This window comes from Dermacentor andersoni, chromosome 1 (genome assembly GCF_023375885.2).
Source record: "Dermacentor andersoni chromosome 1, qqDerAnde1_hic_scaffold, whole genome shotgun sequence".
NCBI lineage: Eukaryota > Metazoa > Arthropoda > Arachnida > Ixodida > Ixodidae > Dermacentor > Dermacentor andersoni.
In genome coordinates, this window is record NC_092814.1 from 206,308,298 (window position 1) to 206,329,298 (window position 21,001).

The following is a 21,001-nucleotide window of genomic DNA, read 5'->3' on the forward strand; positions in this document are numbered from 1 at the left end:
CATCCTCATATAAAATATGGAAAAAATAATCCAAGCCCACAGAGCATTATCAAATGGTGCAAATGCAACATAGGAAAGCTCTTGGAAGCTAAAGAAGAAGGAAAGAAAAATACTACGGGGGCACCTAGGCAATTATGTGTAAATCCGAGAGCATCACTTGTAGCCGAGTTTGTTACTGAGTTATGTCGCTGAATTTAGTGTTGCGGCGAAATGTTGCCGAGTTTAGTGCTGCGTTATGTTTATGAGTGTAATGTTGCTGCTTAAGAGGCTGCAGCAACGCAAGACACCAAACCAGTTATATTGTGATCTCTCAGCCGAGTTTTATTTGCGAAGTTCTCATCCAAGTAGTGTTTCACGCACATTGGGTTGAATGTTCTTTCTTGGTGACACCACTTTTCAACACGATGAAACCACTTTGCTTAGCAATGACAGTACCCTTCCGAGCGGCACCATGGTGTTGACACTACATTTTTTCATTGGCTTCTTCGCAAACTCCACCTCATACTCTGGGGAGATGCCATAGTCATCGTCCAATGGGTACCTGAAGCCCGTTGCATCTTATTCATCATTGTTGACCATGGCTCTGGCTCCAGCATCTGCGGGTCCATGATGATCGACAGTAGCATGGCCTTGTGATTGTAGTAGTAAGTCGATGCATACCTCACTTCATGCACTGTGCATGGCATGTTCTCGAATGTGAAATCAATTCCGGTGCCTCGCAAAGTGGTGATTGCATCTATTGGAAAGGCGAGTACATCTTAATTTGAGATCAGCATGCATCGCACTGATGAACGTGTTTCCTGATTGAAGTCACCTACGACAAGCATGGATGTGCTGCAGCGTAGAGCCGAAGGCAGATTCCTGTACATGAATACTGCCATCTAGTGAATCGCCCATCAGGCAGAGCCCAACCAAGTGCACAGCGTCGGAGATATTCATCACTGTCGTTTGTTGCAGCAGTGGTTCAATGCAATGGTGGCAAAGTGCTTTGCGGTGTTTCAGCATTTTTTCAGGAATCTGTTGTTATGTTTGTGGTGTGTATGCTGTACAAGAAATAATGCTGGACTGGATGCCTTTGATGGGTGCTTGCATGTGCTTGCCTGACTTTTGAATGCTTTCAGTCACCATAAATTTCTATTGCACTTTATTTTTCTTGTTTTGTTCAGAATTCTGCTCCCATGCAATAAAAAGAAGAAAAAAAAGCAATGGTGGGGGAGTGATTAGCGTGCTCAGTTACGGGCGGTGGCGGCGAGGTAGAGGATCGAATTCTCACAGTGGCTGCTTCATTTTTTTTTTTTTTACTTAGATGAAGATCTGCCACGGCTTTCTGATGACAGCGGGGTCACACAATGAGCCAAGCAATGCTCTTGCATTAAAAATGTGGGCATCAAGGCACGCAGTGGAGCTGGTATGAGAAACTAACGAAGCAGAAGTTTATAGCGCAAGAAAAAGAAGAAAATCTGGTAAACTTCAGTCCCACTTTCTGCTCCCATGTAATCAAAAGAAAAAAAAAAGCAATGGTGCGCTCGGCTACAGGGCAGTACCAGTGGCGGTGAGGCAAAGGATCGAATTCTGACCGTAGCCGCGTCATTTTTTTTTTTTTTTTTACTTAGATGAAGACCTGCCACAGCTTTCTGATGACAGTGGGGTTGCACAATAAGCCAAGCAATGCTCTTGCATTAAAAATGTGGGCATCAAGGCACACGATGGAGCTGGTATGAGAAACTCGCGAAGCAGAAGGAAAAGAAGAAAATCTGGAATACATCAGAAAACTTCAGTCCCACTTACAAATTTCTGAACGTTCAGCGGTGTCCAATGCTCGCTTTGCTTTCTAAATACGGGAGCAAAGCGTTCCGAACCGACAAATCATGCGCAGCATGAAAGCTCGGCGCTTGCCGTATCATTCCACTCTGATCAACGCCAGCTTCACGCTCACTCAGTCAAAGCCGTTCGCGCCCGGCACGCCAATTTCCTCTCTCGTACTAATGCGGTGCGGGCAGCTTAGACCGAGGGCACGTGTACTACCGCGGCGGCGGAAAGTGCACGCCGGTGGCACAGATAGCCGTTCGGCAAGCACGAAATCAATGCTAATGCCGGCCTACCGAAAAACCCGCGCACGCCGACTGTCAACAAACCTTTCTTCGAGACCAAGGCGACTAGGCAGCAGCATGGCGCCCGTGACTATTATACTACAATCCACCGGACTCTGCAACGGTGCACATGTATGTCGTGTAATATAACAGTGTGCGGATTGAGTGTATTTCTTTTCAGCCGGGGGTGGCAGCGCACATTTGCCTGTGCCAAGCCACTCACTCATAATTTCCATATCGCGCACACATTCTTGGCTCAGTTGGCTCAGCGAACAACGCACATTTTACCTATGTTTCAATGTTTCCCACCGTACACGCTTGTAAATCATCGCTTGCGAGACAATTACTATCGTAGCAAAAGAAAAAAAAAAAGGGGGGGGGGAGGGGGCGAGCCACGTACAACCTACCACACGACAACGCCTTCAGCCAGCGAATACGCGCTTTAAGAATGCCATTATCTGTGGGGCCAGTTCTGAGTACCCATTTTCCCGCAACGAGCTGGGTGAAAATCCCTGCTGTAGGCGAGAGGTGGCTTGACGGGTACGTGTCGTATGCGAGCGCTACGAAAACACAGCTGAATGCGCATCCAGAGCAGGTGCAGCAGAGCAAGTAAACAACCGCAGCACAGGAACTTGAACACGTTTAAGTGTACCCGGCGTTGACCGCGCCTCTTGAACGATCGTTCCTGTATCCAAGCGAGCCACCATGCATACGAGCGCGCGCCGGTGACAATCGATCTACGGCGGCTGGCGCTGCTTGTAATCAGTAGTACGCCAGTACAGCTACACTGGTGACAACAGTGCAACGGGCACGCCAGAGCGAGCAGCCGCCCCTGGAGGCCGTGGAGCCAGTGAGCCGCGCGATCATGCAGGCAGTGCCGCTGAGGCACTTTGCCTATATTCTTTCACGCTTGGTAAATACAAAAAAAAAGGAAAAAAAAGTTTATGCAGTGCGTATTGAGCAACAAAAAGCTGCGTCGGGAGTTTTTTTCTTTTTCTAACAATGAAAGCTGTATATGACTAACCTTCCGTAGTTTTTTCGGCGTCCGGCAACAGAAACGGACTTAACGATTTCTAACAAACCCATACGGGTGCAGTGCGGCGGCGCAGATGTCAAAATGCGGAACACATTAGAACGCTCGCCGTGAACAATAGCGTGACGTCAAGGTTATCGTGGTACATAAGCAGGAGAGAAAACAGCTGCATTATCGATGGGGCGGACACGTATAGTTCGTACACCCGAAGAACAACATGCGCACGAAGAGCGCTGGAGGGAACAGCAACGAGAATGTAAACGGCGCCGGCGCGAAACGACCACCGACGAAGAACGTTTCCGCGACAATCGCGGGCCCAGGCACCTCCGAACGAGCAACGACGCCAGACTCGCAACGCAAAAATCCACTCTGTGAAGATGGAATGGCAGCGAATGCACTTTGCTTTTCGTTTGAGAGCTTTGACTGTCGTCAGCTTTCGCTGCTATTCCAGCTGAACAGAGTGGAATGGTCGTCAATTCTTTTTTTTTTTTTTTCATGTTGCTCTGCAATTTTCTCATTAGAGAGTTTTAGAATAGGGGCCCCAACATTTTGGGGCCCCAAAGAGTTTTGCGGGTGTTAGCGTTGGGGCACGCAGGAGTGAAGAGTTTTAGAATAAGGTTTTACGTTTGCGGATAGCGTCTTGCGCTGACAGCGCCACTAGGCGTCAAAGAAAAGCTATTAGAAATAATTAAATAAAATATACCGTTTTATGATATGAATAGTAAATTTGACTTGCGTGTATTCGCGTTTAATTACAATTAAGAGGTTATTCTTCAAGCAGCAAACAATTAGTTGTGCTTAGTTTTGAGCAACAAAACCAACTTTACGTGCCTTCACCAGCCAAGCTTAGCCGTGTTAGGCCTACGAGCCATAAAATCCACACTCGAATTCGGAATCAAGAGGCGTCTAATGAATCAATCTTCATAACACACGTTAGTTGAGAGAAAGCGATAACTGCAGTTACTTCTCCTAGCTTGCGAACTTCACGCGTTACCGCGAATCGAACCCGGTTTGGTGCTAGGTTAGAGCCGTCGCTTCGATGGGTGCCGCCATGTTTGTTGACGCAAAGCTTTTGGGAACGCTATTTGAGCTCCCGCTAAATCGGTGAAATAGCGTTCCCAGTGCAAAACCCAAACGAAGTTTGCGTCTCGCGCATGCGCAGTGGCTTCGACGCTATTTCTTTGGGGCCGTAAAACGTTTGGGGCCCCTATTCTAAAACTCTCTATTGACACTTTTAATCTAAATATAACATTTGAGAAGTTGATCAATTAAGAATATGTAATTAGGCGGAGTGCAAAAAATGATCTGAGTATCTCTAAGCGACGGCAAACAACATTACCTCGGCTCTGTCCAATTGCACATTTTTAAAGTTTGTCTCAAGTTATGTGGGACATCCGGGTATACCCCACTAATCACATTTATTTCACTGAATAACAACATGTAATGCGCGACTCCACTCCTTCCGGACACGGAGCACTCCATACGTCGTCCGGCGCTGGATTTAAATTAACGCAGAAGCCTTATCTCTCGAGAGTGTGCAAACATATGTGGCAAGGGCATGAACAGACAAACACGCGAACGCAAATATCTGCGCGTACACCAAGGCGTGTGAAGGCGCCGCTGGAGAAGCCACGCACTCTGCAGGGCCGCCGTGCTTTGACACAGCTCGCTCGCTGCTTCCGTATGTGCATACTGATATGCACGGGGAGGTGTCCGCCGTATGGTGCCGCTCGAGCGGGTCGCCCACTAGCGGTAAACCAGGTTACAGTTCCATGCGCCAGGACTCGCTGTGACAGACGAGCGAAAAAGGAGGACTTCGTCGACGCAGCAATCGAGCGATTGAACGCAACGCAAGCATATATTACAGATTATGTGGAGAGGAACGAGAGAAAGCGCTCGGACCTCTCAAATGCAGCCGTTCACACCACCTGGCTGTGAGAGCACAACACTTCCGCAGAGAGGAAATCGCAAAAAGGACAGCGTGTAAGCGCTCGCGACGTGCTTATATACAGGTATGTATGGTACGCGTAAAGGGTTGGCGACGGGCTGTCGAAAGACGTAGAATAACTTGGCAAATATACAACCCACACTGTCGACAAAGGATGCCCGCAATTAAAAGTGTCACAATATTTACGCCGACGAACAAGGTGGAGACGGCTCGCTGCTATCGCCGCTATCTCGATGGCTTTCACAAAATTTTGACGTCCCGCGGAGCTATAGGGTGGCTAGAATGGGGCACCCTACCGGAGCTGGCGCAACAAAGACAATAACCTAGCCGTTCCAAAATTGCTTTTTCAAAAACGCGAATCAGTGCTACTTTCATCGCTCATAAGCTCATCGGCACAAGCTTATTTAATGGACATTGGTACGCAGGCACGTACCCAGGGGGGGTACGTGCCCGCGCCACAACTCCTTACACACATTGCTAAAGCGCCGCCAAATCAATCATGAGACTCGACAGCTATTCGGCGCTCAACATGTTGCTGCCTTTTTCCCACCGTTTGGATCGCGGTAGTTATCGGCATCTCCTGGGGTGTGAAGGCCAGTTTTCTCATCGATTCGGAGCGGGCGCGATTAACTCGAGATGCGTTCAGTTGTCACCATCTGTTGCAACGGTCACGCGCATCGCTGTTGCTTCGTTAGTTCAACCTCTGTTTACGCTGTTAAACCCATAAGGAATATGAATGTCACCTGTTACCTCGTCTGGTTTTTCCGTAAGTGTACAGCATTTTTCATGTGAAATTGGCAACTGGAAACAAGAGTCGCAAGGAGTTGAGAAATTAAGCGATCTACTAAGAGAGAGAGCCGAGGCAACAGCCAAACAGGAAGGAAAAACGAAAATGAACAAATTTAACCGTTGCTTGTGAAACTATTTATGAATCAACATCTTTTTATTTAAGAAGAAATAGAGAAAATGCGGCCAGAAGTGGAGAATGATTCCATGTGTTTTGAATAACGCTTCTACAGTTATCAGTCTCACCGCCTGACGTCGCCACTTCTTAGCTATGCTTATGTGGGTGTTTCTCTCACCTTCCGGGGTGGGCGCAGTACGCCTAGAACCGCAGCGTCCTGCGCTCTATGCGGTTGTACGGGACTGGCAGCCACGCATCGTTACGCAACTTCCCAAATAACAATACGAGTCGGCTTTGGCACTTGGTTGAGTAGTAAACGAGGGGCCCAAAAGAACTGTGATTTTTCAACAAATATATATTTATCTGTATTTCTTCCAGAGCTAATTAAAAAAGAACGCTACTAGAAATCTTTATTTTACACTTTCGCTTGTTTACTTGTTCTTGGCACTGTTTTTCCTGCGCGAGTCCATTTGATGTGGTTCCTTGTTTGCCAAGCAAAGGAGAGGTCCATTTCACAGGCGTATACCTGTGAGATACACCTTATTTCATTTCTCTTCTGCGGGTTTACGCGTTTTTATGGCAAACAGTGGACATTATTCACATTTACACTAGTAAAGGTACTCCCCCCCCCCTCATTTGCACAGAAAAGTTACCTTGGGTCGCCCCCCCCCCCCCGAAAAAGAATTCTGGGTAGGTGCCTGTTGGTGCGACAACACATCGGCATAATGTCAACGATCTACAACAAGCTGCAAGAGTGAATGCGCTTTTTATTTATGTTTTCATCATTCCTTGTACAACCTGTATAGCCTTTGTGCTCAAGATACACATATCCGGCAGGCGTTCCCTGGCTCTAGACAATACCCATTCATTCGGAATTGTAACTGTTACGAAAGTTTCGCAGCTACTAACACAGACACTCGATCAAGAACTTGATTGAACGGTCGCGCTGGGCCAGATGCTGAATTGCCAGGTCGTCAAGTAGCGCACGCTACTACCAAGTCTGGCAGCTCCCACCCGATGCTGACTCATTTCATCGACATGCAAGCACAACTTCCTGGAGTAAGCGGTCGCCAGTGCCATTAGCTTTTCAATAAACAAAGGCACGCGGTTTTAAAGCTTGCAAACTGAAAATATGAGTACGCGGTGCCCATTGAGAAAAATACAAATACTAGGCTGAACGGCGCGCATTCCCAGATCGTTCTTTTTTTTTACATTTCCGCTGGCTGCGCATGTTTGCACCCTCTTACGTCAGTTCCACAACCCCGTGCCGTAGGTACAAGTTAGCGACGTAACCGAAGCGGTGGAGCATTCGAATGGGACCAAGACGCTCTGAAGGAGCGTGGGATCCTGGCAATTAGCTCTGAATCATCAAAGCCGGGCGTCGTGTAAACTGCTACGCTCTCCATACTTTTCGCCCACTTTTGATTCCCTTAAAGGGCCCCTCACCAGACCCCATAGCAAATTTTGGTTATACGCTGGAAGTTCTTACGTGTAATCTAGGAAACGTTCTGCCACACACACACACACAAAAAAAAAAAAAAAGAAAGCCAAGAGAGAAATATTCAGTGCCGCGAACCCACGATTTCAACAGGCGAGCTTCACCGCAAACATAGACGCTCTCTCCACTTACCCCGCCCAGCGTGCGCAAGCGAAATTCCATCCCTGCGTTCTCCCATACCGGACCTCGAGGATCGCGTGACGCATACGTCACGGGCCCCGCCTTCATTTTTTTTTCGCTCCTCGCTTTTTTTTGGCGCTGCGCACTTTTGCTGACGGCGTTGCGCGCGAGCTGTTGTGACAGCCTCGTTTCGCACAGCTCACGATTTTGCGCGCTGTGCGCAAGGACACAGTACTAGCGGGATAGTTCAGTGCTACACTAATACTACACTACACTAATCACAGAGCATGATCACGCGCTGGAACACGGTAGAAAATGACAGTTTTGGTACCTGCGCACGTGACTGCACGACCGAGGGAACAAGCAGACGAAGCGGAAGTACATGTCTCTTGCTTCGGCACGAAGTAAAACAAAAAACACGCAGACATTCCGTTTGTGTGATTTATTATTCCTTTAAATTTCAAATCATCCATTCAAGCAACAGATCACAAAAATAACAGATGTTGCCTAGAATAATTCTCGAAGTCACGTAACACCACGAGCGACGTCACACTGCGGACACGAGTACGTAGGCGCAGGGAAATGAGTACGTCACCGTCTAGCTTCGGGCGCGGTCGCCGCGAGGGAAAGGGGAAACGGCGTTCGGATTGAAATTTCAGGCCTTTGCGCGGCGCGTAGCGATGCAGTTCTTGGTAAACACGATTGTTAGCGCGCATTGTATGCTCTGCGCTTGTCAGCTCGAAATGGCGAGACCTGGTGAGGGGCCCTTTAAGCGGCGACTAATTTTCACTAAACGGGACATCAAAACAATAGTAGGTACGTACGAACACTCCGAATAGCGAAACGAAAAAAAGCTTGCTATTCGAATCGATCAGTTGACATTTGAGTCCTCGAATCTAAGCGCATTCATAATTTCGAATATTTTTTTCTGAATAGTTCTCGAATAACGTATGTTCTCTGAATAACGTAAGTAGTTCTCGAAGCGTATCTGAAATAAACTGCCGTTATTTCCCCGCCATATCGCGAATCAGTGGCACAAAGGTACAGAGCCGGCCAGCGCAATTGTTAAAAAAAGAAATAATAATAACAAAATCCCGGGGTTTTACAAGCCCAAACCCGGACATGTTTAGCAGCCACGTCGTACAGTGTGGACTCCGGATTAATTTTTGACTTTCTGGGGGGTTCTCTTTAGCATGCACCCAATGCATGGCACACGAGCGTTCTTGCGTTTCCCCTCCATCGAAATGTAGCCCCCGCGGCCAGGAGTCGAACCCGCGACCTCGTGCTTAGCAGCGCAACGCCACAGCCGCTAAGCCACCGCAGCAGGTTCCCAATGCTAAAGTTATTCGACATGTTTTCATCGTACTAGGAAATTATTCGAAAACAACTCGACTCCGGTGTCGTCACTCTTCCGTTCGGTGTCATCACCCTTTGGTTCGCATTCGCTTCGGCACCATCACTATCAAATTCGGTTTCCAAAATAGCGATCCACACACCCTTACACAAGAGCCAAAATGCGAAGAACACCGCACATACAGTACTGAATGGCACCTGCGCCTTCCGCGAGACAAAATATGATACCCCTTCTGCGCGATCAGACAGAGCATGAATGTCCAGCGAGTGCGAATGTCCACTATTTGACGTTCCTTCTCGCTGGACATTCAGGCTGCAAACGTTTATGCGCGCGTGGGGGTATCCATGCCTGCGTCCGTGCGAGAGAAACGCTATAACCACTCACGATCGTGCGCCCGACGGACTGGCAGGTACAGGTAGCCATAAAGCAGGGACGACGGCACAAGCACACTTTCCAGCGACCACGACGTAGCGCACGAAGGGTTCGGCCACAGTGTACTGAGCGTGCCCTTCTCAGAAACCGTCCTTCGCCCCGAGTGCCGGGGTCGTCTCGTCAGACACGTTGTGCGTTGCCGAGCAGTCTATTACGGGCGGAGGGGGGCAAAGACACGTAAACACGCGGACGAAACGGGGTCGAGGCCTTTCGCACCGTGATACGCCTGCCTCATATGCAATTCTTCTCATTTTCTCCCTTCCCCCCCCCAGGCGGGGGAAAGACGCCCATTCCACTACTGCACACACACTCGAAGCTCTCTCGAAAATCGGCTTAGCGGGGAAACGAGCCGGCGCACTGCAGGTAGCGCCGCGACCATACAAAAGAGAACAAGGCACGTGCACATTCATGCCATCTTCTTTCCGACCTGGCGGTAACGCCGAGCGGAAGTGCCTAGAGGGACAGTTTCTTGTGCAAAGAGCTATCAGAGGAAGAAGACCGATGCAGCCCCGTATAAAGCCTTTCTTATTCCCGAAAGAGATAATTATACATGCACTTTCTGGCGCGATGACTGCGCTGCTTTTGTCCATCTACAGCGGCTCGCATAACTGTAGAGGCCACAGCAATTGTGGGCATACGCGACGCTGCAGACGGCGGCAGCCTCGGAATACGCCACGCGTGGCTCAGACACAGGCGCTGGTATCGTTCTCGGTGGTTTCACGTAAACAGGGAAAAGAGTAAGCGTTATTATTATTACTTGACAAAAATATTTTTAAAAAGAAGAAAGTTTCCAAAATGGAAAACATTGGTTCCGGCTTCGCAATTTCCTCAGGCTCACTGCAAAGGTTGCTCTATTCAAGTTGATGCGACTTACGTCCAACCAGCAGCACCATTTTTATAACGACAAAAGATAACCCTTCTGGCATGAAAGTATATCATCAAACTTAGACTTGGGATGGACAATGAGTTGGGCGCTGTGAACGTGTTTCAGGATGAAGTTCCGTCGTTTCTGGAGGATTCGGTTAAATATAAATGACGCAGCTTTTGAAGTGCGGATGTCGTGAGCAGAATAGCGACCATGCTTCCGAGCTGCTGGCGTGTTTGTAACATTTGTGTTTAGATAAGCTCCATGAGCCGCAAGAGGTCAGTTTCAGTGTTCAGTTATGGTATCGTGGCGCGCAGCAGAGGAAAGACGAATGCGTCTAGGCACGGCTGAGGCCTTCCAGCTGGCGACTACGGAGCCGTTCTCTGTTTCTCTCTCTTTGCAAATTATCGCACAATACAGTATCGAAGTGTTTAACGGGAAGCAGTCATACGATCATCTGATCTGTCCTAGAGTCTCCGGCGGCACGATTCACTGCTTCGAGCTGCTGAGGCGCAGCTTTACTGGCTAAAGACCCTTGGGCCTCCAGACACAGTGTGCGACTGTTTTCCGGTAGATGCAGTAGATGCAGAAAAGTGTTCCACGATGGCCTTTTATGCAGTGTCCGTATAGTGATACGGACACACTGCACACGAATGCACTGTAAGTACATGTCTGCTCGTCGAATAATGGTTGCATATTCTCTGCTGGTTGTTATGGCAGACCATACAAGCGTGTAATTTCTTTCTGTCTTGCTTGCTTGCTTTTTCTCTCTCTCTCTCTCTCTCTCTCTCTCTCTCTCTCTATATATATATATATATATATATATATATATATATATATATATATATATATATATATATATATATATATATATATATATGTGTGTGTGTGTGCGTTAGGTCAGGTGGTCGACCTGGCCGGTAGCCACGGCATGTAATTTTGATACCGAAGTCTTTTAGTATTTCTGTGGTTTTACGTCGCTCTTTTCTCTCCAAGTACGAGTCGTATTCTTCAAGTGACCGTGGAAGAGAAAGGCGACATGGAAGCCTGTGCACACACGCGTTTTTTCCAATCACGAGGAACTTGCGTATCACGTTATGGCGTTCCCCGAATGCTGCTTGAAAATGTGCGAGGGGCGTAGGACTAGTGCCACGGCTGCTGTTCGAAGTCATGAGACGGGGCAAAGGCGCGCCTACAGCGAGTAAACAGAGCGACGGGTCTTCATAGTCAAGCGAAGCGTGCTCACAACCGACCGCGCCGAGAAGTCCGCGACGGGCGCCCGGTTCCAACGGCCTCTGGCCGCCTCCAGGAGTGTCAGCGGACAGAGCGCGTCGAAGGCTTCCTTCCAGACGATCACGGCGCACGGCTGCCGCTGTTGCGCCCAGAACCTGGTGGAAAGCGACGCCAACTAAAGAAGCCTCGATGGCACAAGCACAGCTAACGATGTGCGTCTTTTCGTATTTTCCACTAAGGCAAGCCACTGTCTGCAACTGTGCCGAGCAGGTTGCAGTGAATTGACTCATTGCTGAATTTCCACGGGTGAAACTAAGGCGCAACACGTCATCACACACCAGTGACAACCCAGCAACGCTTCGGCCTTTCTCTGTCTGTGTTGTACGGCTCAAGTGCCGAAGGTTTGCTCGGAACCACCACATCATTGTCTCTTAAAGGAATACTAAACCGAAGACTATGTGGAGCTGTTTTAGAGAACTGCCTCCTCTACAATGCCCTTCTTAGTTCGAAAGGAGGCTTGATAAGCCAGAAAGAAACGCAAACCCGAAAGCCGGCTGACGATGAAAGTCCCCGCACCAGCTCGTCGTGACGTCCTATATTTTAAAGCGTCTGCGTTATCGATAGACTACATTGTATTCGAAAAGAGCCACAGACAGACATTAGCACGCGTTTCTGCAGATTTTACTGCGCCACATCAGCCGAAATGCGAGAAAAGACGGCGCAATAAATGACGTCACACAGATAAACTGGCGTAGGTGTTCCGGCGCGAAATTCGAAACATGGAGGTTTTGCCTCCATTTTCTCTTCTAGTAACGGCAAACACCTACCGTAAAACTAACGAACATAAAGTTTGGAATTTATTATCCGCCAGTCTAAACTGATTTAGTGTTTATCTTCAGTGCCTCTTTAAAAACATATAACCTGGTCATGGAAATAACTGTCACGGAAAGCAATTCCGACGCTTTACTATAAAGAGTCAAGTGAGAGTAGTCCTGTACACACTCCCCATAAGCCGTGAAATGAGCTAAGAAAATGTCGCTAGAAAGCCGACTTAGGAGCCTGCTTTATCTGTGGTTACTTGATGACAAACATCTCTCTCTCTTTTGCTATGCCTGTACGTATATGAATTACATCCTGTAAGCAGTACACTCTGCGAGGCAGTGCGTCCTGTAAGCAGATAACGCAAGGGTCCCGTCGTCACGATCGCATGCCTTATTATGACGCCGAGATGATGATGGCGCGCGCGGTGAACGCCATCAAAGCAAGGACCGGAACACGACGAGACGAACGTGGGCCACACGACACGCTTTACGCGCGTTTTACCTCTATGGAAATGGAACCGGAGTCCATCCGGCGCATGGTCCGGCAGCGCCCCGTGGTCCCACTACACACACTACGAGCGGGTTATTTTCCTATACCGCGCGGGGCCGCCACCGTACGAACCGGGGCCGGCGAAACAGAGGTTCGGCGCGTCATCGTCCTTCATGCTGCCCGTATACATCGTGTACTCAAGACTACGGGGCGGCATCATAGCGCATGCGCGCAGCACAATGGAAGAATATTGAAACCGGAGTTGTGCCTCCTAGTCACCATCCGGCAGCGTCCCACGGACAGACACATTATACGTCGAACCAGGGTGCGGGTTTCAAGACCACGCGCCGACATCGCGGTGAGAATCGATGCCCGTGAAACTGGAACCGAGCCTCACCGTCATCCGGTAGCCGCTTACGCCGTATATACCGGAGCGCGTTCAAGACCACGTGACGATACCAGACGCCGTGTCGGCATGGGGTTGCGTCTCGCCATCATCCGGTAGGAGTCTCGGTGGCCATATATACCACGCGCCGAACTGCCGCGCTGCTTTTCAAGAGCGTAATCATGCGCTATCGGCCACCGCACGAAACGAGATAGCAGCGTGTTTGCACCTGCCAGTACGCGTCCATTCCGGACAAGAATAAGGCGAACAATAAAAAGCCGGATGGGTCAGCCGCGCAACCTCTCGGCACGCACCAGATAATACGAGCTATTCTCAAGAGACCACTCGTTTTGGAGGTAACTGGACTCTAATCTGGCCTTCGAGAAGTAAGAAATAAAAAAAAAGAAATAAAACAATGCAGGGAAGGGTGAGGGGGGGGGGCATATCCCGACTAGTCGCCTGCCTCTGATAACGACCTCACGTGCGCAAGCCGCGGCGCTGCCTTGACTCGCGACAAATTCGCCCTTTGTCGAAAGGCCCCGTTCTTTAGCTTTCCTGTGCTATCTTCGGGATGCCGCGTTATCTGGCGCGCTAAGGGGCGCGGCCCTTATCAACTATAGATAGGGACTTAAGCACCGTAAGCGCTGCGCTCAACGGGAACGCGGTTCCGGTACACACGGGCTCACTTCGTAATCTCGACAAGTGTTCCGACTCTTCTTCAGTCCCATGCTTCCCAGTTCGCTTCCTCTTGTGATGACACCGTTACCGTGTGATCCGGAACGCACACCTTTACCCACCAATTGACCCGCGCGTCAGCCTTATGGCGGACACAAGGAATAGTGAAGTGGCGCTTCCCTGAGGGTAGGTCGCAGCCGATGGCTTTCAGTTTCAATCAGCACGAAGGGAACAAGTTCAATACCACAACTGCATCTCGTGCGCTCGAGCAATAATTATAAAGTTACAGAAATTCAGTTTAAGAGCATTTGCGCGATTATTGCGCAATTTCGAATTCTGTTCTGAAATTCCCTATGTTCGCTGAAACACGCCGTATTCGCTGGTCAAGAGCAACGCCTGTGCTGTATAAGTCTTTTTGCATTATTTTCTGAAGGTCCCATGTCACTTTTTCGCGTGCCCGTGCAACACACACACATATACACACACACACACACACACACACACACACACACACACACACACACACACACACACACACACACACACACACACACACACATATATATATATATATATATATATATATATATATATATATATATATATATATATATATATATATATATATATATATATATATATCGCGTTTTTTAATGTATTGAACTTTGATATGATTCAGTAAGCCAGCCATGTTGATCGCTTAAACGGTGCTACTGCGATCGGGACAATGCCTGTTCTGTGCTAGTGTTCCGAGCGGACATCGTCCTTCGTCAGATGTTGCAAAACACTTGCACTCGTACCTTGTGAACCGGAGTAGTAGACAAATAAAACTGCGCGGTCTGCCTAGACCTGAGTCTACGATGATCTCACACATTCCGCTCTACACCGTACATACCACCGCAAGAGGCCATGTGGACATCGCATGCAAACCACGGTACGGGGGAAGCGTCGGAAAAGCTCTGCCAACATAACCCATAAATAACGGCCCGACAAGTGGGCGGTCAGACGCGGGTTATGTTAACACAGCTCGCATGTATACGCTTAACTCCTCGACAGTATACGGATGCGAACGCGCACGCCGCGTTAAGCGATAGCTCGCGCAGGCTTATCGGCGTCCCGAGGCGTGCAGCGCAACGATAAGGCTGCCGTTGCTATAATACGCTTATTGAGAGCGGCGCAGGGCCGCCGTGCACGTGTGCGGCCGCCCCGCGCAGCGTGTACAGAGCGACAAGTCTGCAACGCCTCGTTTCAATTCCGCCTGTTAACCTAGCGATCCCAAAGTCTTGTAAACAAGGTCACATTAAACGTGTGCACGGGATTCGTCTGCAGCAGGCCGGAGGAGAGTTGAACGCGATCCTCTCAACATAAAAAAAGAAGAAAGGAGAAAGAGAGAAAAGCTAGCTTCCCCGAGGCGTGTGCGCGATCATGCAGGCTGATTGTTTATTCACTTCTTCGACCGTGGACAGAAGCCGCGGGTGGCATCCGTCGAAGGTGAGTGACGTACGCGAGGCAGTAAAACAGATGGCGGCGATGCTTGTCTGTACTGCAGGATGTCTAGGATCGTTTTAACTGCACCAGTATGAAATGCACCAGTATCCTATACGCGCACCGGACATTCATTCGGGAAGTATCGGCGCCATCAGGTGCGGCCTCTCACACCACTCACGTGTCTCCACGATTGGCCGACAAGCGCATGCTGCGCGCGATGTACACAAGATCGTCAAGAGAAGCCCTTACGGAACCTGCCGCCCCAATAACTGCGCAGGAAGCTCGCACTCCGCGACACTGTTCTTTGTTTTCCTTAGGCCAAGCATGAAATCAACCGGTGTATTGAATGACGGGGCCTTTCAGGCACTTTGAAAAGCCATCTTTTAGGCACCTTGAAAAGCCATGGTCACCTATATATAGATTCGCAACAACAACACGTACTGAGTCTATTCCAGCCTCTCGATAAGCACAGCGCAAGTTAATTTAGATTCGTTCCTCTCTGCTACATCGTGAATGCCAAGACGTCATTCAGTCGGCAGCACTGCGGGGGAGACAAAAACACGTAGTCGATTTCACCCGCCCGCAAAAGTCATCGCGCATGTCTCTGACCCCGGCTGATGAAAGCCTTGAAATCCGTTTTTAGCCTTGTGAAACACAGTAACATTTGTTTACACAGATAGGTTCGAAGAAAGCCTTTGTAAGTGCACGCGCAGTCAAAGCAGCTTTTAACTATATATAGAGCGCTAGGCGCCCGTTCCTGCGGCGAGCGTCGGCGTCCCTCGTAAACGAGCAGAAAAGCGCAGCGAAGGATGAAAGACGGCGACAGCGAAGCGCAAGGAGGAAAGCGGAGGATGAGGGTATGGCGAAAGCGTGAGAAGCGTAGTTCCGCGCAAGACGGAATCAGCGGCGATGACGGCTACAGCCGAGACCACACGTACGCTTGCGGACGCGTGCAAGCTCGCGTCCGCACGCCTCGCGAGTACGGTTTGCATCCACAAAGACGTGCGACCGCGCGCGCTCACTCACAGCTGCCTTGGCAGGCGCCGCTTCGTACTTTGTTATCGACAGTGTCTCAATATGCTTAGATATCTATGAACGTAATTGTTTTATTTTTATAGCTGTTAAATCAGGGCAAAAATGAAAGAAGAACCACTTTCTTGCATGATATAAATCTGCTTCACTGAGAGTTGAACGTTCCGCGCCGTAGCTGCGCAGCCAGGCGCGCTGAGGCGAGGCAACCCAAGCGCGCCATAATAGAGAGGAGATGTTCCCAGTGATCACGCCGCGTACGAGCTATGCCGCACCGTCCGCGCATGCGTGGGCACGTGAACGCGAGCTTGCGCGCGTCCGCAAACATACGTGTGGTTTGGGCTTACAAGATGGCGCCATAATAGAGCGCGTCTCTGTTCACCGATGGCGCCACCGATACCATATATGTAAACAAAGCGCTGTATGAGCGGAGGTCTGTCTGCAGCGGCTACTGTAAATCGCGCCCACGCTTCACCCACGCGCATGCCTCTCGCGATCTCCCGATTAACGAGGCAGTCGCGCCACACTTCACTCCGCTTGAAACGTGCCGCACGAGACAGATTGTCTGCGCCAGCCAATATATATCGCGAAATGAAAACACGTATAGAGCTGCGCTCAAATTTCGCATTAAGGAGTATCGTAATTGTCGGTGACTTTTTTTTTCAGATTGTTGCAAAACATGCCGACTGCGATCAGGGTCTTCCTGCATGACGTCGGGTGAAATAATTTTCTAGCGACTGGAGCACCCAGTTCGCGAGCAGATGCGCCTGTGTTAACGAAGACAGCAGGGGACAGGTCTATTTCAGGCTCTGCGTGCGTATATGGTCTGGTATTGAGTCAAGAAACTTTTCTCCTGCCCGTGCCTTATGCTCAACACTGTCTTGCCTTACCACACAAAAAGAACGGCTGCAAATAACAGTAGATATTGCCGTGTAAAATAAATAAATAAAAATAAAGACGGGGAGGGGGATCCGGGCCTCTCAACGCGGCCGGCAGTGAGGCGCCAAGACAGGCTTTGTTCCCTCGTCGGCGCAAGCTGCAGCAATGCAGCACCTCGCGCTGATTGATGGGTGCCGCTGGCCAGAGGAAAGCAGCTGCGAGCGTGAGAGCAGAGGATCTACGGCCACGAAAAGGATGGAGGGAGAGCAGCGAGCAGTGGTGCTACCGCGCAATATGCCCACGGCTGTAAGCAATGCCACCGTCGCTATACCTGTACTTCAGTTATTTTATTGTCGCTTCGCGTATAATAAATTCGCCGCTACAAATGCCGCCAGCGGAAAACCTTCACTGGCAGGCTCGAAGATTTACGCTGGCAAGAGTAGTTTACACACTTAGGTGCATCAGCTCGCCGCCCGTGTGTGTGTATATATATATATATATATATACGCTTTCCATGATGTTTTTGGTTGTTGGCGTCTTATGATATGACTAATAAAAATCAGGCCCTCGGCATATATATATATATATATATATATATATATATATATATATATGTGTGTGTGTGTGTGTGTGTGTGTGTGTGTGTGTGTGTGTAAGCATCAAACGGTTTGTCTGAAGGTTTCTGCGGCGAGCTGCTAAGGCGATCTTTAGAAAACGTTGATACAAGCTAAACATTGTAGCGCAACGCAGCCGGCTGCTGCTGTTGATGATGTAAACTGTATTTAAAACTGCAACAAACAGGACGACATCGCAGGCACCTGTTACAAAGATGTAACAAAAGAATACAGTAGAACGCAGCCAGTAACCCGCAATAAAAGCGCCAAGTTACGCCGCTCTGGGAGGAAGCAGATTCTGAAAACATCAACGTCTAGCATCCGACGTATATTTAGCCTGCCACGAATAAAAAATTAAGAAAAAAAGTAAAGTCATACACACAATTCGGATAGAGTTAAACGTTAGGAAATACGAACACAAGAGTGGCGAAGGAAAGAACGCTACGTTAGCCCTTATGCGGAGTCTTGATGCGCGGATGACAGAGCGCATGAGATGCCCCCGGCAACAAGCGAGATCAAACTGAACATGCGTATTACGCTCTGTTTCAGGCTTGACAAAACCTCCCAGTACATAGCAGCGGTGACAGTTCTGTAAGCTCTGCGAGAAGTCAAAAGCGCTGAACGGGGGCGAAGATCAGCGCAAATATCGGCAGGGTCTTTTCGCGAAAAAAAGAAAGGAGTCCCCCTTCCCCAATGCTGTCAGCGGTTACAAGTGAGAGAGAGAGAGACGATCAATGATGCACCAGCTCACCTCGATGCCAGTCGACTGACCGCCACGGAGTTCCCGATTCGACTGAGAAGCGGTGACAGAGGAGCACCGGAAAAACGGCGCCGGTCCGAGAACGCCGGCCGGCAACTGCTGCGCCGGCTAGTGTAGCACGGAGAGGGAAAAGCGCGAGTAAACGCCGTTCGCGCACGGAACAGACTGCGGCGCCGGCGGCGGACGAGCGCTCACTGCTCGCCAGACACCGCGCCAAGGACGGCCAAGGAAAGCAACCACAGCGCATGCGCGCACGTGCGCGCTCGCCTGATGCGCCGCCGACCCCGCCTCCTCCTGCCTTCTCGCTCGCGACGCCGGCGGTGAGCGTTCGATTCCGCGCGCACGACAACAGGGCCGCCCGGCATTCCTTGCCTCGGGGAGCCGGCGACAAACAGCTGCCGCTCTCTCTGCAGTGATCCGAGCGCAGCCACAGGCGAAATGCCGCGTGATCTGCTGCCCTCGTCGCCGCGGCCAGACGATGACCGAGCGACGCCCGCTTACATCGTTCGAAGGGTGCTGTGCCCTATACAGCAAGACATGGGCAATTGACATCGTAGACCTATGTAGGGTCATCTTCAGAGCAAAGCAATTCTACCAAGCTCAACGTTGTCTTCTGAGGCTGACGTCGAACATCCAGCGCTAGCGAACTTCCAATTCGCGTGAACCCCGAAAGTTCGGACTTAAAATGCTACCGAAATTGTCAACTTAGCTGCGATTTGCAGGGTGCTGGCCATAAATGTGTTCGCTTGTCTCAATACCTTCACAGACATAATGACAATCTTGTCGCCCCTTGTGTAGGCTTTATTAGGAACCAGCCAAAACTGGACAATTCAACTTTTAGGCATATACCCTAACCGACCTAGCTCACTTCGCTCGCTAGGCTGACAATATTTTTCACGCACTAACGATCTGACCTCAACCTCCTCATCAGATTGTGAATTTTCGCATACATGCTGCACACCTGTTTACAGATATAGGACGCGTTCGTTAAAACACTCTGCGTCTCATGTGAGCGAGATGCAACGAGGCGCCTCATGCACGTTCTACCGCTGCACAGGTTCCATATCATCGTTAATCGGCATAGAATTCATGATCGGCTGCAACAACCCGTCAATACGATTTTCACATGGCCACGCACCGCAAACAACTACGTAGAAAGATTTGCAGTCCTTATTTTACATGAAGCAGCCCGAAAGTTAGGTATTTCTCCGAATTCCTCTTAGTATTCATATTAACAGCTAGGCTCTGCCTCGAATACAGTACCTCTACCCTGAAACAACAATAGAACGGGCAAACCATAACAATTTCACAAGGAGAATAACTCTTCGTTGTAATTGCATACCACATGTAGAGCATTTTTTACCAATTCAAATACCCTTTTTTTTTTCGGTTTCGTAAGCGTTCGGAAGAAAATTGCAGAAAAATTCATTAGTACGAAGGACCGTCTTGCGAGTAAGTTCGAGATGTGAATATATATATATATATATATATATATATATATATATATATATATATATATATATATATATATATATATATACGGACGGTAACTAAAACACCATGGATGGGAAAAACTGCAGGCTCTCCCGTAGTCGAGAGTATATGTATGAAATGGCAACCGGCAAAGCAGATTGGTTGGAGATCGTGCTAGCCACAATCTTAAAATGGGTGTAGTGCACGTTCATAACGGCATACCACACCGCACCACGCCATACTGTGCACTGGTCCATATGGGCGCTGCCCAGCTAGAAGAAAACCGACTGAAGGCGGCACGACAGGCAGAGAATGACGTTAGGGAGACAGAGCGCACAGCCCAGCTAGAAGGAGAAAATCACCTGAAGGAAGCGCCACGCAGCGTGGCGCCACCTCTCGAAGCGACACAAAACCCGTGCCGCGGAACTCACGGACCGCTGGCGTTCAACACAGGCAACCCTGTCACAACGCCAAAAGATGACAATGAAGTATATGGTGCCCTGTATCTGCCTTTTGACCGTCGCTATTGGAAATGACAATATTTCGGTCCACTGGAAGTTACAGCTTGAGCAATATTGTGAACAAACATTAGGAAGAACTCGTAAGCAATATTTTTGTAACTTGTTTGGGCAGTAACTAGCGTATGTAACACGGTCATGTACAAAGGGTTGGGGGGCCAGAGGCCGTTTTAATTTTTGACTGGTTGCCCGGATGATCTCATTTTGTTTTCGCAACTTGCCCGGATACCGGCTCTGGCTTCTGGCTCAAAGTCACTTGAAGGTCGCCGACAACGAGAGCTAAAAGCATTTCGTGCTTAAAAAAAAAAGAAAACTGGAACTCCTAATGCTTGAAGTCCGACTGAAACGCGATTCCGGAGAATCGTCATAAATTCATTCAAAAGCTAAAGTAT

General features: G+C 49.3%; 1 protein-coding gene across 7 annotated transcripts in view; it reads right to left on the reverse strand.

Annotated features, from left to right (window-relative positions):
* The window catches only part of LOC126547453 (protein FAM13B), a 149,606-nt gene that overhangs the window by 41,482 nt on the left and 87,123 nt on the right, over window positions 1-21,001 (reverse strand). For 3 of the 7 annotated variants that reach the window (XM_055062994.1, XM_055062993.2, XM_055062991.2), the window contains exon 1: window positions 18,610-18,802. The exons of 2 other annotated variants lie outside the window; for them this stretch is intronic. The gene's annotated coding sequence lies outside the window, so the exon portion shown is untranslated. Of the gene's footprint in view, window positions 1-18,609; window positions 18,803-21,001 lie in introns of those variants that run through there. 2 more of the 7 variants (XM_050195457.2, XM_050195460.2) reach the window with 1 other exon arrangement.